Source organism: Miniopterus schreibersii (genome assembly GCF_964146895.1).
Source record: "Miniopterus schreibersii genome assembly, contig: HAP1_SCAFFOLD_101, whole genome shotgun sequence".
NCBI lineage: Eukaryota > Metazoa > Chordata > Mammalia > Chiroptera > Miniopteridae > Miniopterus > Miniopterus schreibersii.
In genome coordinates, this window is record NW_027669799.1 from 36092 (window position 1) to 53345 (window position 17254).

The 17254-nt window shown below is 44.7% G+C and overlaps 1 long non-coding RNA gene across 1 annotated transcript; it reads left to right on the forward strand.

Annotated features, from left to right (window-relative positions):
- Positions 1 to 5016: 5016 nt before the first annotated feature.
- Positions 5017 to 16941, forward strand: LOC308552045. Its single transcript, XR_013998096.1, has 3 exons — positions 5017 to 5165; positions 13043 to 13188; positions 16788 to 16941. It is a non-coding gene; the product is annotated as an uncharacterized lncRNA (long non-coding RNA).
- Positions 16942 to 17254: the final 313 nt, after the last annotated feature.

The following is a 17254-nucleotide window of genomic DNA, read 5'->3' on the forward strand; positions in this document are numbered from 1 at the left end:
AAGTTAAGCATAAAATATAAAAGCACACTGCCTCAGGAAAACTTTTAAAAATGATGTATTTATTTTATCCTTTAAAACTAATTAAAGTAGCAAAGTAGAACATGTAACAGCAATGCTGTAAAAGTATTTCAGAAGGTGAGGTTTGGTTTTGTTGTTTACAAATTACATTATTTACAAGAAGTCTTAAGATGCCTTTTACTTCAGAATGGTGTGGCATAAGGTGGGATTTAGGGGGCTCGGGAGGCCGTGGGCTGGAAAGGCTTAACAATCAGCCCTGGGGAGGGGAGGAGCCCCGGTGTGTAGCCTTTGCCTAGTTCTGTGGTGTAAATTCTCCCAGTGGGGCCGCCTCCTTGTGGAGCCCTCTCAGGAGCCAGCGAGCCCCTTGGCTCCTGGAAGCTGCTGCAAGTGCTCAGGATGCAGCCACTGGGCCCTGACTTTACCACTAAGCGGATACTGAAAATGCAAATCCCATCGCCTCTCCACACCTGAATTTTTCCATCTCTTAAAAGGATGCCGCGTCACCCCTAAAATGTTTTTCATCTTAAATTATAGAACATTAAAGAAAGCGAAGGACTGCTCAGTAAGCGAAGACTGGGGGAGCGGCCGCAGCACCCTGGCAGCCAAGGCCCCGTGGGGAGGCCGCGGGAGCCTCCCTGCAGCCCCGCCCCCCGAGCCGCCTTTGGAAATCATCTTGTCTCTGCCCAGCGGGGAACAGAGGCCGCTGCTGCTGCGGACTTGGTTCCTTTTAAGTGTGAGAGGCGGGGTCATGTTCGGAGTTAGAAATGAGAATAGGAGCCACTTGGTGAGGAAATTTGTGTGTGTGTGTGTTTATTTTGGTTTAAAATATTACAGATGTCCCTTTTCCTCCCCAATGACCCACTCCACCCCTTCCCACCCCCTCCCCAGTCCCTCTCCCCACCATTGTCCGTGTCCTTGGGTTGTGCATATATGCGTATGAATTCTTTGGTTACTCTCTGCCCCTCCATCCCCCCGCCCCCCTCCATCCCTCTGACATTTAGGCCTGTTCCATTAGAGCAGAGGAGTATTTTAGGCCTGTTCCATTAGCACATATGCAATTAATTCAATGGCCAGCAAAGGGTTGTGCTAATGGAACAGGCCTAAAATACTCCTCTGAGCTACCAGATTCTTGGTGAGCCACTAGCCTCTAAATATTCTTCCCAAGAGCCAGGATGTAGGGCTGTGTCCCGGACTCCTTTGGTCACTGTGGGGCGTGCAGAGGAGCACAGTCACACGGGCATCTGCAATTACACCACCATAGAGTCCCTCTGTGGTTGATGGACACTTGCACTGTCTCACACGAAGCAGACACTCATTCACTGAATTACCTCCTTAGTAAGATGCTGCTCCTGGCTGAGAACCTGAATGAGAGAGAGGAGGTTGTAGGAAGAAGAGGAAGATGAAGAAGGATGCCTTTGGAAGAAGTATCCTGTTGGAAAGCCACCAAGATTGACCTATGGGTGCGGAGCCACAAATAGAGGAGAAAGTGCTGGAGTCAGGGTTAAAAGAAACACAGCAATTCCTTTTGAAGAATTTCTTCACCTCTTTCTTTTTCAAATGGATGGCAAAATGAGTTCTGAAAAAAATGCCAAGCCCTTATAATTTCTACGTATGGCTGCATTTTATCTAACTTTAGTAAGAGCAGCAGCAAACAAAAGTGGGAATGTCCAGGAACACACTTCCTGATCTGTATAAACCTCATAAAACGTTGTTCACAGGCAGCTTTTCACTCAGGGACCGGTGGTGGGTGAGGGACAGGGGACAAGAGAAAGGGGGGAAGGGAGGAAAATGCCTCTTGAAGTAAATTCAGACAATTAAAATTCCATCCCAGGGGCACCAACCTCAGGAAAGATTTCAATAGAATAATCTTGGGCTAAGGAACCTTGACGCAGAGCCTGTGAAATCAAGGCCTCTGGAAAATTCAGGCGGAAAAAGTTCTATATGTGGCATCACTGCTTTTGGCAGGGAACTTGCAAATTAATCAAATGCTGCACAGTCATGCAACTTCTAAGCAATTTCGAGTAAGTACAGTCATAATTCATCTTAGTCAAACTGTGAGATTTTCAAAAGTTCTAGAAGAAAATAACACTTCTAATTTCCATTGTTCTGCAGACACTCCCACTCAGGCAGTGGTTTTCCCCCCACAGTTACTAGGTGGAAGTCTGCTTATTGAAACATGAGAAAAGGTAAGCCATGATCTTTATTCCAGTAAAGGAGAAGTGTGGTTATTTAATTCTTACATAACTCTGGACAGGTGATACACAAGTGCACTTGTTTGTGTGATTTAGCAGAATTTGTCCTTTTTTAGCCTCCCATCTGAGGAACTGGAAAACATCCACCCCATGAAAGAATGCACATGGGGGTCCCAGCTCTCCTCTTGGCATGGAGACTGGCTTGCAGGTTGAAGGTGCACTGTGCAAAGTATTCAACTTGTTTCTGTTTCTAAATAGCATCTGCAAAATGGGGAGGAGGGCTTCTGAAACTATTTATACAAGCCTCGATGTTGCTATAACGGTATAGAAACTTCCCCTAAAGTGCTATGTCATCTACAAAAATTTTATTACACACACAATAACAACAATCATTATACCTGAGCACCTATAGTCATGATTGTGACTCAACCTTGATCAGACTAATCATTTAGTGTTTACTAAGACTACTCCCACTCTGAAAAGTTCTAGAACTCTATACTAGGATCACAAAACACCAGTGTTTTGAGTAAACAGTAAAGCTTATAAAAAAGTGATACAGAACAAGGTTTTATGTTTTTGTGTGTTTTTTAATATTTTATTTAGAAATAATTATGGACTCACTAGAAGTTACAAAAAATAGCACAGAGGGGTTTTTTACTCCCTGCACCCAACTCCTCCCAATGGTAACATCTTATATGTTAGCAAAGCCAGGAAATTGACATAGGCACAATTCCATTCACTAGATACTATTAACTAGACCAGAACCATATAGGGAGTAGAACAGGTTTTTAAAACCATTTGGACACAGTTGGAGATAACTTGAATCATTTGCATGAAATTTATCCTTCGGATACATGGTATAGAGAATTGAGTTCACTGTCATCAGACCTAGATATTTGGGCAAATTATTTTTCACTGACCCTCAGTTTGGTTATCTGTAGGATAGTAATAATAATAAGTAAACTGGCTTGAAGAAACATCTCCAGGCCAATGAGAGTGGCACAATTTGGAAATCCCAACTATAATAGTGTCCTTCATTCCCTCATGCGGCCTTATGCTTCAGTTTTCAGGGTTTTGTAGGAGTCCCAGGTGATCGCCTCAAAATCAACCTGGTTTTGATTTATACTGCGCCCCCCAGGCTGTGCCTGTCTCTGGGCAAAGGCACATCCTCAACATACTTGAAATGAGACGTTTCAACTCCAGGATGGACTTAATGCCACTTCTCTTAGAAGCAGCTCCCTATGCCAAGAAAGTGACCTGAAAACTTTGGGGCCGCCCTGCTCCCTGAAGCCATCCTCCATCCAGCCATCTAGCTGGCTGGGGCTCTGTGCTCCTGTGGGCTGGCACCCAAGCTGGAGTTGAGGGCTGAGCTGGATGGTCATCCCATGTGCTTCTCTCCCTGAGCTCTGAGGTGGACACTGAGGCTCTGACAATGGAAGTCAGAAGGAGGAGGGATCAGGCAGTCCCTAATTGTGGGTTTTCTTTCCACCTTCCTGACTACCTGCTACCAAGTGCAGGTGTGCAATTTGCACTAATTATAGCATTGGTCCCAAGGGTGACAATAAAACCCATATGGGCTTCTCCACCTCCTGTTTTTTATTGTCTCAATAATTTGTCTATTATAAGCCAAGTGGGCAAGTGCCACACTTCATTCTCTTTTTGGTCCAGCGCCTGCCATGCCTTAATGCCCAATTAATAAAACTACAGTAAAAACCCTCCTCTGGCCTAGTGTTCTGGAGGCAGCACTGGGAAGAGGGTGAATCTGGTGTGGATTTCCATAGAGCCTTGGTCCCTTGCAGAGGTCCCGGGGTCAATGCTGTGCTGGTTGGAGATGGAGTAGAGAGTCATGGGCTCCTGAGGGCTGTGTGAGGAATGCACACAGACAGGAGCAAGTTGAGAGAATGGGAAGCTGGGGTTGAGGTGAGTGTACCTCTGCGTAAGGGAAGCCTGAGGTTTTTGCAAAGAGCTTCATCCTTGGGACCAACCTGCTGTATTTGAACCATAACTGTCACTGACCAGCTGTGTGCTAATGACAAATTCCTCGGCCCTCCTTCGATTCTCTTTTCTCATCTGTAAGTGGGGATAACAACACCTGCCTCTTAGATCATATTACAGTGAAGACAAAACAGAAGTGAAGAAAAGCATCTAGGGCCTCAATCAAGGTAAATTTCCTACCCACCCTAACCTTCCAGAAATATCTAAGCGCAGTTCAACCTGGAGATGTTCATCTGTCAGCAGGCAGGCAGGGAGGGCCCACCACAGTTTCTACAGGCTTAGGACCCCTTCCCGCTGACCTTTAGGCTGGGTGTGGAATCTACCCTGGGAGCACAGGTGGGCTGGGACGAGAAGGCTGCAGGGTGGCATTGGGCAGGAAACTGAGGCAGGTCACACCCTGGGCCCTCAGTTAACCAGGTGTGGAGGAAAGGCAGATGTGTGTTTTTTCCCAAAGCCGCGGGGGGATGAGGGGTGCGAGCTATATCGGTGCCAAAAGTCGGGCTCCCTTGCTCCAGCCGGGAGGTGAGGGCAGGAGTCAGGCTCCGGGGGGCACAGTCCCCCCCGCGGAGCGGCAGCCTCCAGGTGGCACCAGGAGCCGGGAACTGGGCGCCACCGGCGCGCGGGGCAGGTCGCGAAGGGGTTAACGGGTGGGCAGGGCCGCTGCGCGGCGCTTGGGGGAACCCACCGGGTGCTCGGAGGAGGGAGCGGCGGGGGCGACGGGCCCGGCGCCGGGCGGGGGCGCGGCCAATTGGACGGCGGGCCCCGCGGAGGCTGGGACGTGGAGGCCGGCGCCGCTGCCCCCGCCCCTGAGCGCCGCTCAGTCCCCGGGTTGCCAAGGGCGCGCCCCGGCCCGCGGAGCGGAGATGAGCAGGTCGGCCGCGCTCCTGCTCTGCCTGCTGGGCGGCCACGTCTGGAAGGCGGCGACCAAGACGCTGCGGGATCCGGGCGCCGGGGCCCAAGGTGGGTGCGCTCCGGGCGGGAGGCGAGGCCGGGCGGGCTTTTGTGTGGCCACGGGCCTGCCGCAGAGGCGGCGGGAGGCTCTCCCCCCGCATTGTGTCGCGGTCGCTGGAGCCCGGCCTGCAGCCCCGCGCTGCGCTCCGGAGGGGGCGGTGCCGCTGGGGACCCCGAGGGGCCTGGAGCAGGTGCTCCCGAGGGGCGGGGGACAGGTGGGGGTGCGAGTGGCACCAGGTTTGCTGCTTCGGGTGGCGCGTTCGGATGCACCCCAAGATCGTTTTCTTTCTGCCCTGACGCGGCCACGCGGCTCCGTCTCCTCCGTCGCCCCAGCGACTGGGGCAGCCTCTGGGTGGCCGCCGCCCGTTCTCCCCTCCGGGCTCGCGTCCTAGGAGCCTGGGCTCGAAGGCAGCCTCCACCCTTTTGTTGTGGTGTCGAGGGGGTGGCCGCTGCCCCTGGGATGCCCCGTGCACCTCGGGACCCCGAGGTCCTTGGCTGCTGCCAGGCACCGGCCTGCCACAGTTCCGTAAAGTTTTGGGGGTCTCCTCCTCCCGCCTATCCGAGATCTTCCCCAGCCTTTAGGGATTTCCTCCTGCGCCCAGGAACCACCCCCAGACGGGGAGAAATAATTGGAAGCAGGAGGCCCTCATCACTTTAAAACAACAACAGTCATTTCCAGGTCTGCATGTTGCCAGCTCCTGCCTTTTGTCTCATCTTTGGCCACTGCAAATTTGCTTTCCAGCCCTGGAAGTAATGTGGTCGCCTCTGAGAAAGGCCACGAGCCTGTCTTTTGTCTTTAAAATACGAATTTATTTGTGCAGGAGGGGGGCCCTGAAGCTTGTTTGGCACGCTTTTGTGGGTCCTTAATCGGGTGCTTCTCCCTGGCCGCTTTTTCAAAAGGGTGAGTGAGGCCCCAGCGGTGGAGCGTCTGCATCCACGCAGGACCCCGCTGCCCACCTCCCTCCGGCCTCTCAGGTCCCCCCGGAGGCTCCGCTGTAGCCCTGGAGACACCCGCCCCAGCTTCCTTGCCCATGTCTTTTCCTTGCAGAAAGGTGTGTGTTGTGTGAAGTCAGCCCTGCAGGCAGAATCCAGTGTCCTCTTGCTCAGACCCTGCCTTACCCCCATCCTCGTGCTCTCTCTCACCTTGTAACAAATAGGGCAGCTGAGAACCAGGATGGCCTTCCACCCCTAATATTGTGACAGGCAGGAGGGTTCTAGGCAGTCTGCTGGGTTTAGTTTGTTGCCTACATGTTGGATTAAAGGTTTTCATATGCGTCCCTTGCTGTACCCATTTGCCGGCATCCTTTCAGGCATTGCTTTTGCTATAGCCACGGTGTCATATCACTATTATGAATTGTGTATAAATTTAGTAATGCATATTATGGAAAGGGGACATTGATAAGGCACAAAAAGACCCATGCCTCTTCATGTAGGAAATGAATGTTTAGGACATTAGATCAAGGACAATTAGATCACTGGTGTTAAATTGTAGTCTCTTTCATTAATATCCTACTACTCTTTGAATGAGCTATTTTAATGAATGATATTTGTGTTTCAAGGAGGCCATTAATTCCAAAGAAGGGGTTAAATATTTTGTTTTGTACTTGAAATGCAACAATATATGGAAACATTAAGTTCCTGTACTTATAAAATAAGGGAAGGCTTGGTTGGCCTCAACTAGAAAAAAAAGTCCTGAGAAAATCTACTAGGTTTAGGTTGCAGGTCAGACACCGGCCTGAAAGAGGAACAAACCTGAGTTGGAGGGGTGGGAATTAAAGAGACAAACAAAGTCATGGGATCAGGAGGGCTGCCCTCCAGTGAGGTGCAGCCCCAAATGGCTTCAAGCCTTTATTATATAGTGAGTAACAAACAACAGGTAAGGAGGGTGATACAAAGTAGTTCTTTCAAGGCTCCAAAACACACTTTCAGAGTAAACATCCTGCCTCCTGCATGAGCGCAGACCTTGGTAACTATCTTTATTTTGGCTCCTCACAGGAACTTGTGGGGAGGGTCGAGTCCCTGGCTCCAGGCCCTCAGGTGGCGTGGACCGTGTCCAGACAGTTAATGATGTTGAAAATCTTTTCATTTGTTTATTGGCCATTCATAGATCTTCTTTGGAGAAACTTCTAATCAGACTCTTTGCCCATTTAAAACTAAGGCTAGTCTTGAGTTGTAAAGGTTCTTTATATATTCTGGGTACAAGTACTTATCAGATATATGGTTTACAAGTATTTTCTCCCAATCTGTGGATTGTCTTATCACTTTCTTGATGGTATCGTTTGCAGCAGAACACTTTTAAATTTTAATGAAATTTAATTTATATATTTTTTTCTTTTGTTGCTTGTGCAGTTGGAGCTATACCTAAGAGACTTTGCCTAACCCAAGGTCACAAAATTTATTCCTGTTCCCCTTTCGTTGTAACTCTTTTGGCCAGAACACTTTCAGAACATCATTATTTAACTTTCGAGTAAGAAACATTTTTTATTTGAAACAGTTTTTATTAATAGTCATCCATTAAGCAAAGCAATAATGAATAATTTTACTATTCCTCTCATTTTTTGTGTGTCCCGGCTGCGATCCACACCGCCCCTGGATGGAGAGCTGCGGGGGAGCGGAACCCCCCGCTCTCCGTGGCTGACCTGGCGCTGCAGCTGGTGGTGCTTCTGCGGGGCCTGTACCTGGCGGGTCCCCCTCCTGTCCGTCCACCCTGCGGGCTGGGGCTGCGTTCCCGGGGCTCCTGTCTGCACCTTCCTGCTGCTGTCCCCCTTCCCCACGGGGGCCCCTGCTCCCGGCCTCGCCCCTCTACCTGGTGCCAGCAATACCACCCCCGGGAGTCCATCTCCTTGCCCGCATCGCCCACCTCCGCCAGCGCCCCCCAACCCCTTCCACCGCGGCCTGACCCGCAACCTGGCCACTGCTTCTGTGGGTGCCCCCGGGGTCCTGGGAGACCCTCTGGGCCGAGGGTGAGGAGGGTGAGGGCAGCAGCCAGGCAGTTTAGGGCCACAGGAGGCAGAGCCACCATCTTGTGCCTCAGAACTGGAAGGGCGGGGGCCCATCACCTCCCCCGCACCTCAGCCTCAGAGCAGACTGACCACAGGGCCCCTGGGGGGGGGGCAGCTCCGCCCCCAGAGGAAGGAGGGGAGGGGCCGGGCTCCTGAGACCCCCACCCCAGCCCAAGCCACAGGCCTCCAGTGCAGTTTTATAAATTTAATAATCCAGAAAGCAAGTCAAGTATTAAAAAGCAAACCAGATCACTCCTCAAAAAAAAAAAAAAAAAAAAGAAGCGGTCATATTTCTTAGCTTATTGCAGATTGAAAGTAGGATGGTAGGAAGGCCAAGCTGCTAGCCAGCAGGACTGACTACTGACAGCAAAGGCTGAGAGAGTGACTGCCTCCCCACAGCCACTGACGGCCAGGGTGCGACCCTAAGTAACAAGACCTGGTCAGCCCAGCTGATGTGGCTCAGTGGTTGAGCATCAGCCTAGCAGATTGAGATTGATTCCTGGTCCGGTCACATGCCCTGATCAGGCTCAGTCCCCAGCAGGGGCATGCAGGAGGCAGAAGATCAATGACTCTCACCTTGATGTTTCTCTCTCTCTCCCTCTCCCCCTCTGAAATCAATAAAAAACTTAAAAAAATTTTTAAAAAGAACTGGCTAAATTGGGCTCAGAATATTTAAGAAAATGGAGTCTGTGGAAGCACTATCCCATAGTGGCTCTGAGCTCAAGCTGTGGAGTTGGGGTACCTGGATTTACATTTACAAGCTGTTAATATCTTTATCAAAGTCTTAACCTTTCTAAACCTTAGTATGATTACCCATAAAATGGGGTAATAAGAATACCTATTTCACAGGATCATTGTAAACTTAAATGAGATGTTATATGAAAATAGTTTAGCTCAATCCCAGGCACATAAAAATGAACATTAACCCGAATTAAGAGTTAAAAATCAGTCACTAAAGTAAATAGTGAGATTTGTGGAAGGTTGGATAGCCGAGATAAAATAAAGACAAACCTCATGTTAGGTACTCCCATAAATATGCCTTTGGGAGTATTTGCTTCAGGCAGAATTTTGTGTTTTCTTAATCTAAAGATACCAGGTCAGTGTGGGGGAGAGCTGCCATCCTGAGACCACACAGGGTGCTGGGGCCAGCGAGGGCGTGGAGGGGCGGGGCTTGCACGCAAGAGCCTGGTAGGGTCGAGTGGAGTGTGCCTGCCTTGCGTGGTGCGTGTGGTCACAGTTCCCGCCATCACACGCTCATCCCGACTGGGGAAAGCGAGCTGTAGTTCTCTTTCCTGCCTGCGTCCTTTCCTCCTTTAACCCCCATTCCCGCCCCTTGGCGCGGACTCCGTGCTTCCCGCAGGCCCGTCGGGCTCCGGGCTCCCGGGCCCAGGTGAGCGGGGCGGGAGCTTCTCCCCTGAGCCGCTTCCCCAGCCCCTCCCCCCGCCCCGCGGTCGGCGCCCTGGGCGCTCAGTCCTCTGGAGTTCGCCCCGCGGCTGCTCAGCCTGCCCGCATCCCCTCCACCTACCCCAACCTCGCCGCTACTCCGCTTGGGTCTCTCCCTAGGCTTTCCTCCTTTGACCTGGTCTTGACTGTCACTCGCCCCCTCCCCCGGCACCTGCCCCATTTCGCTGGGGGCTGTCGCGGTCGGCACTCGCCCCTTAACGAGGCCTGCGGTCTCTAAAGGGAACTCAGGTTGCGGCTGCCGCACGTCCATCAGGCCTGGACGGGGTACTCTCTCCCTCTTGACAGTTCCCACCCTCATTCCTCTCCTGACCATCGCACTAAAAGGCATGGGTTGTGTTTTTGTCGTGCATTTGGTTGCTCCCCGACTCTAGCCGTCAGACCAGGTTGTCAAGTTTACCTGTTTTGCTTTTCGTTCGTGGTCCATGAAAGGAAATAATAGTTGGTGACAAAACCCTGTGTTTTGGAAAGTGGGCCTGTAACGGTCTTGCGATAATTCTTTAAAAAATTTGGCTCTGTAAATGCCTTTTTTGGGGGTGACAGTATCTGAAAAGTATCTTAACTGGAAGAGATATCTAAGGGAGGATGTCAAGTAGACAGTTGGAAATACTGGGGTGAAGCTCCAAGGAGAGTTCTGGGCTGGGCATACAGATGAATGTATATATGTCATCCGCCACACTGATGGTAATCAAAGCTACGGGTCTGGGTGAAATTGCTTAAAGAGAGTATAGTGCTAAAAAGGAAGGAGACCGAGAATGGAGCCCTGAGGGATTCTTGGCATTTAATAACTGGATAGAGGAAGACAAGTCTTGTAAAAGAGATGAAAGAATCGGTAGGGTTGGATTCTGCTGAAAGGTAAAGTTGAATGAGGATTGAGAAGCCTGGTGAAATCAAAGTAATTGATGATCATAGCAAGAGATGTTCCATGGAGTTAGATGGAATATTTGGGTTCAGTCCTAGGTCCTGTTCTTTGTATTATTCCATTTCCCCTCTAAGTTTAAATTCCATCTGTATATTGATGACTTAAAAATTTTTATTTCCAGCCTGTTACTTTTGTTTTCAGCTCAAGATCTAAATAGCCCCTGTCTGCTTGATATCTCAGCTTAATTTATTTTCTTAGAAATTTCAAGTATAACATGTCTAAAAACCAAAGTCTTAATCTTTCTCTCCATGCCCAAATTCTTCTCCTCTAGTATCCATGTCATTAAGTGATATATCCATTTGTCCATTTACATAGTCTGGACACTTGACTTCTCCCGCATCCCATGTATTCATACCATTTTCAACTTCTATTTATTCTATTTCCAATATATGTTTTGAATCTATTTCTGTACATCTTCAATATCACTTTTCTAGTTCAAGCCACAATCCTTATTCACCTGGACTTAATATCACTGGTACCCTGTATTCTCATCTGTAAAATGGCAACATCACCTTATTGGGTTGTTATGAGGATTAAATGAGGTAACCATAGTAAGCACATGGCATATAGTAAATAGCCAGTAAGCATTAATTGTTATTTTAATTGTTATAAGCTGAATCACTTCAATACTTTCCTATCTGGTTGATCTGTTTTCTTTCATTCGTGCTCCTTTTAAAGAAAAAAATAAAAAATAATAAAAAAAATAAAGATACCAGAGCACTAGAAAGAGGAGGGAAAGCTAGGTGGGAGGTAAAAAGATGGTAGTTTACTGTGGCTGGGGACAGACATAGGAGGGATGAAAACTCTCCAAGCCAAAAAATTTTTTAAAACTGATATATCTGCAGACCATTCCATTTTTTATTTTTTTTTTAGAATTTTTTGCTTTTTTCTTTTAAATACATCTTTATTGATTTCAGAGAGAGGAAAGGAGAGGGAGAGACAGATAGGAACATCAATGATGAGAGAGTCATTGATTGGGCCCACAACCCGGGTATGTGCCCTGACTGGGAATCGAACCCCGATCGCCACGCCCAGCCGGGTGACCATTCCACTTTTTGAAATATATACTAATGTAATCTTTTATTGTCTTTTATTGTGATGTGTCTTAACATTCTATTAGCCCTCTCCTTTTGCAGTTTTAAGTATTTGTGAAATGCCTACATGTACCCTGTAAAGCTCTGAGAGACAAAAAAGAATAAGACAAAGTTCTTCTCCAAGGAACTTTATAACTTAGCTGGGGAGACCAGAAGAAACAGTTAGAAAATCAGTGTGCGAGACTCCCTAATAAACTCATCTTAGAAGGAAGAAATAAAGAGTGCACCGAGGTGCTCCCAGGGGACTCAGTGGAGCAAGTACAAGTGAAAAAAGCTGGCTTTGAAGAAAGGGCCCGAATGGCGGGGAAAGTAAGGGTGTTTCTTTCAGAGGGAATAGTAGCGACCACCAAGGAAGAGGGGGATCCCCCCACTGCGAACCCTCTCCGGGCCTTCCTCGCCTGGTGAGCTGTGGCCATGCGGAGTAAATTTCCTCATCCGCACTGGCTCTGTCCTCTCCACACACAGACCCGCTGTCAAACCCAGGGACCTTCTTCAGTTCTCACTGGTTGCTTCTTAAAACCTCTTGGATTTGCTGATTCCTTGCTTTCCTGATTCTTCTTCTGTCCTTTTAACATCTCAATTTCCTTTCCTTGCCTACCCCTTAGTATGTTCATTCATTTGCTGAACATTAATTGAGCATCTATTAGGCACCAGGCACTAGAGAAATAAATGAATGAATAAAGGTGCAGTTTCTGCCTTCATGACATTTATGTGTGACAGACATATAGACTGATAATTAAAATATTATGTGGCACGTGCATGGGGTTTAACAGAATACAATGAAAGAAGAAAAGTACCTAACTCACCCTGGGATAAGGGAATAGGGGTGTCCCAGAGAAAGTTTCTGAAAGGAAGTAACACCTGAGCTGACTCTTAAAGGATAAGCAAGAGTTAGCCAAGGAAATGCAGGGAGGTGTGTGGAAGGGACTCTAGGAGAGGAAACAGCAGGGGCAAAGCAAGCAATGGCCTGGCGCATACCCTTTGAGGTTATTGACAAAATCTGGGGTAGAGATTAATGGGAAAGGAAGCTGGAGAGGTATTTAGCTGCTGAGTCCCAGAAGGCCTGGGCATTGTTAAGGAGTGTGCCTTTAATTTTGTAGGTCGGGGAAAGATTTAGAATGGGTGTCAGCAAAGGAGGGACACCACTTTGTTTTATGCATATGAGTAAATCTCCATTGCCTTTGCTCATGTTCATCGCCTTTATTCCATCTGCACAACATAAAAAGTTCATACATTTCCAAAAAGACTGAATTTTACTTTAATCATCAGCAAATTAGGCTCATGGGGCTGGGGATCGAGCCTGCAACCCATGTACGGGACCCTTCAGTCCGCAGGTCACCACTCTAACCACTGGGCCAAACTGGCTTGGGTGCAAAGCTGACATTTTCATGCGCTTCGCTTTTCAAGGTGCTGCCACATGACAGCAAAGCTCGAGGACTTTTTGTAACAAGCGGTGGACTGAAAAAGCTTCAAGAGATCAAAGCAGGACCTGGGTCTCTTCTACAGGAAAACATCAACAGCATTAACAACTGCTACCCAGAGGAAATAGTAAGGTAGGAAAAGTAGACTTTGAGGAGTTCAAATTATGATGTGGTTTTTCTGTTTTCAAACCTACATTTCATATCCAGTGTCAAAATGTGACCTACGAAACACTACATGAGACCAGTGTATGCCTTTACCTGTGCTCTTGATCACTTTGTTCACTCAAGTTAAACAATGTTCTGATTGATACACACATTCCCAAGTTAAACCTGAATGTCATTTCAGACATTTCTGCACTAGTTTAAAACATGCTTTAGTAAGGAATACCCAAATACAGAGTTCAAATTAAATTAATCTTTACTGTGAACCTGATTTAGAAAACAGGCCTATAGATTCTGATTGTCATAGTTCCCTGCATATATTATTAAGTGCACACTTATATTAATGGGAGTATTCCAAATAGAAAATAAGTATGTTGACTATCAAAAAGAAGGTTACAATCTATATTTGAAAGCAATAAATAATGCTGTCTATGATATGCAGGTACTTCATAGTAATGTAGCAGGAAGCTACTTTCAAGATTAGTTTTTTAAAATGAGGTTAATTTGAAGAACATTAAACCGAATCCTCTCAGACCTTGTAAGCAAAATAGAGAACCATACCACTTTTATTATGTGAAAATGCCCACAACACCTGCAGAATTAAAGGTCACATTTTTCTAGTCCTACACTTACTTCTTACTTTCTCTAATACAAGAGAATATAAATTCCAATTTTAAAACTTATAACTTATATAAACGATTCTTCCTATTTAATATTAGTGATTTTTAATACATATGGAAACACAATTAATTTAAAAACACAAAAATAATTTTATTTAAGTTTAAAATTTGTTTTCTGTTCACATATATTCTGCAGGTAAATTCCTTCCAAAGATGTTAAGTTTGTGCACTTTTGGAAGGTTTATGAGAACTCCTTGATCAAAAGAGTGCCAATAAGTTAGCTTTGAAAATATTAATACATATAAAATATACCAAAGGAATATCATAAAATGTATATCTACTATATATAATTTACAAATATGATAATACCAAAAAGTTTATATAGCATATAAAATATGTGTAAAACCACTAAATGAAGAAAATATGAAAATCTTTTCTCAAGAAAAGAAAATCAAGTTAACCTTTACACATTAGCATGTACCTTTAGGAAGAATACTATTTTATGTAAGTTTAAAATAACTTTCAGTAAATTTGCTAACAAAATTAAAGAAAAATGAAAAAAAGCAAACTAAAGGGCCCCCCAAATGTAATGACCTATTAGAGTTAATCAATGGTAAAGAACTTTCTTGAATAGAAGTCTTCTTTTTACTCCTTTCTAGGATTATTTTACAGAGCATGAGGGGAAATAAAAAACTCTCATGTAAGTCTCTAATATGGTGCCTTGTCAAAATACTATTGTAAAATTTTAACTTCTAACGTTCTGGGACCTAGGATTTTATTTTTTAAATTGGCTAGTTATCATGAAAAAGTTTGGTTAGCTCACTTTTCCAAGTTTCTGATTTTTTTTTTTTTTAAAGCTTTAGGCTCTATAAAGCGGTGTTGTATAGAAATCTTTGAAACTTTGTCTTTCTATGAAAAGAGACAAATACAATCTTAAAATGGTTTATTTTTGCAATCGTATTTTCAAGGATCACTTGACTGTTTTAGAACAAATTATTCTTTATAAGACCGATTATCAATGGTCGGTCACATTCTCTCTGCTCTTTTTAGCCTAAACATTTACTTCATATTGCCTTCCAATTTTAGTAATCTTTAAAGTTTCTAATAAAGGTAGTTGGTATGATGAGAGAGAAGGGATCCGGGACTACATGTTAGAAGGTCTGAGTTCCAGCCCTTGTCTACACCACAGTCAGGGATATTTTGGAACTCTTCTGTTTCCTGGGTCTCCGCCTAAACTCGGGAGGGGAAGATGCTGTTAGGAGACATCTCATTGGAGAGAGGAGCGTGCATACAGGCCTTTTGTTTCGGCACATTTCTGACATGGTAACTGTATAATAACCCAAATTCTACGTGGGTCTAGAGTAAGGTTAATTCACTTATATTCTTCAAGGCCATATAGAAGTAAATTGGGATAGCAGTAGCTAAGGAGCAGAGAAAAGGAATTTACAGTTCTTTTTTGGAAGTTCATTTTGGTTCTTTTATGAGGAGTATGTGGTTAGCACCTACCATACGGCAGCACAATTTTTTAAATTGTAGTTTTTATTTTTTTTTTATCTACTTCTTGCCACTTACATAAAAAATACCTATCTTGTGTCTGACATATGTATGAGGCCTGGGAAGGTGAGGGCTACTTTAAATTTTGTGACTCACTCAGAGAGAGAAACAGCTGTAAATTCCTCAGGGTATGAATTCTTTGAAGAGATCTGATGGAGGAAAATTTTTTCCCAAGTAGCTAACCTTTAGGGGAAAAACATTCTTTAAGGTAGTTTTTTATGTTTGTATGTATGTTTAACTATGGCTGCCTATAAAAGCACACTATAAAGAAAATATAGCTCTGTTTTGTCCACTATAACTTGACAAATTGTGGAAGAAATTAGTATTCTCTCAATTATGAGTTTTTAAGCCAAGCATCTGAGGATAAAGATAACTAACAAAGGACAAAACAAGTCTCAAAGTTTAGGTTTTCTCTGGAGAAAACGCCTTAGGAGGCTTATTTTAAGTGTTTTGGAAAGTTTTAAATTAGAGTTTAGATTTTTTGTCATTATATTCTACAATGTCTGCCAGGTGTGACATATTTTTATATGCATGTAAATTTTTTCCATGGTGTATGAAGCATCCCACAATACATTAACCAATATATTTAATACTTATACTAAACCTTTCATAAAATGTTCTATATATAGATATAAATTTATAGTACTGTAGAAATGAAATCAATTAATTTCCTTGTAAACCACTTATGAAATTGTTTTTTATTATGAATTATGCTCCCAGAAATTTTTGTTTTTATGGGTAAACAGGCCTAATTAAAACATACATGGAGAATAACCTCTAAAATAATCTGAATGCAGAAGTTGATTAGTAATTATACACTGTGTTGACTAACTTATGACTAACTTATGAAAAAAAATCTATTAGCTATGATCATTAAAGCAACATCAGTCACTTGACATAATAAAAACAAAGTCACTTCCATAAAATACCGGGTCTAAGTATCTTCCTTTGAAAATATTCTTTGCCACTGCATTGATAGCCCTTAAATGTTTTGTTATCTAGCAGTCTTGTGAGTTGGTGTTTTGTTGTGTTTTTTCAATGCTCACTTGAGGATATGCTTGGAGAGAGGGAGGGAAGGAGGGAGGGAGAGAGAGAAACGTTCATCGACTGCCTCCCTTGTGCACCCTGACCGGGGATCAAACCTGCGTATGTGCCCGGACTGGGAATCAAACCCACAATCTTTTGCTGATGCTCCAACCAAGCCACCCAGCCAGGGCAATGTTCTTTTTCTTGTCAGGCTCTAACCTTCTGCACAAAGCACTACTGGAGCGTAATTATTCAGAGGTTTCATTCATAGAATTATTTCTGATAAAAACAACCTTATACTGAATCTTTTGTGCCTACTGGGCTGAATCTTTTCACCAGTATCTAATAAAAAATTCTTTTTTTTTCCAGGTATTATTCTCCTGGATATTCAGATACACTTCTGCAGAGAGTGGACAGCTATCAACCACTTACTAACTAAGCAAAGTTGTTTTTACACTCAAATTCACACTAGAGCAGTTATCAAATAACAGTTGTTAAATAAAGCTCTTTCTAAATATTTGAACTAAGTATATTCTATATTTTATTCAATGTGAAATACCTTTAGGTAATATTTTCTTAATTTATGTAATACTTTAAAAATTACCGGCTTGAATATATGAGAAACTATTCATGGTCATTTCCACAGGATTTACTCAAAAGGTAGATTAAAAAAGACACTTTAAAAAGCACATTAAAGAATTTTAAGACATTTGTTATTGTTCTATTAAAAACTACACACACCCCTCCAACTAGATACAGATGAAAGATGGTATTCAAAAATTCAGTTATTTTGGCCAATTCTTCATAGGCATAGGCAAGGAAAATTTTTACCCTCA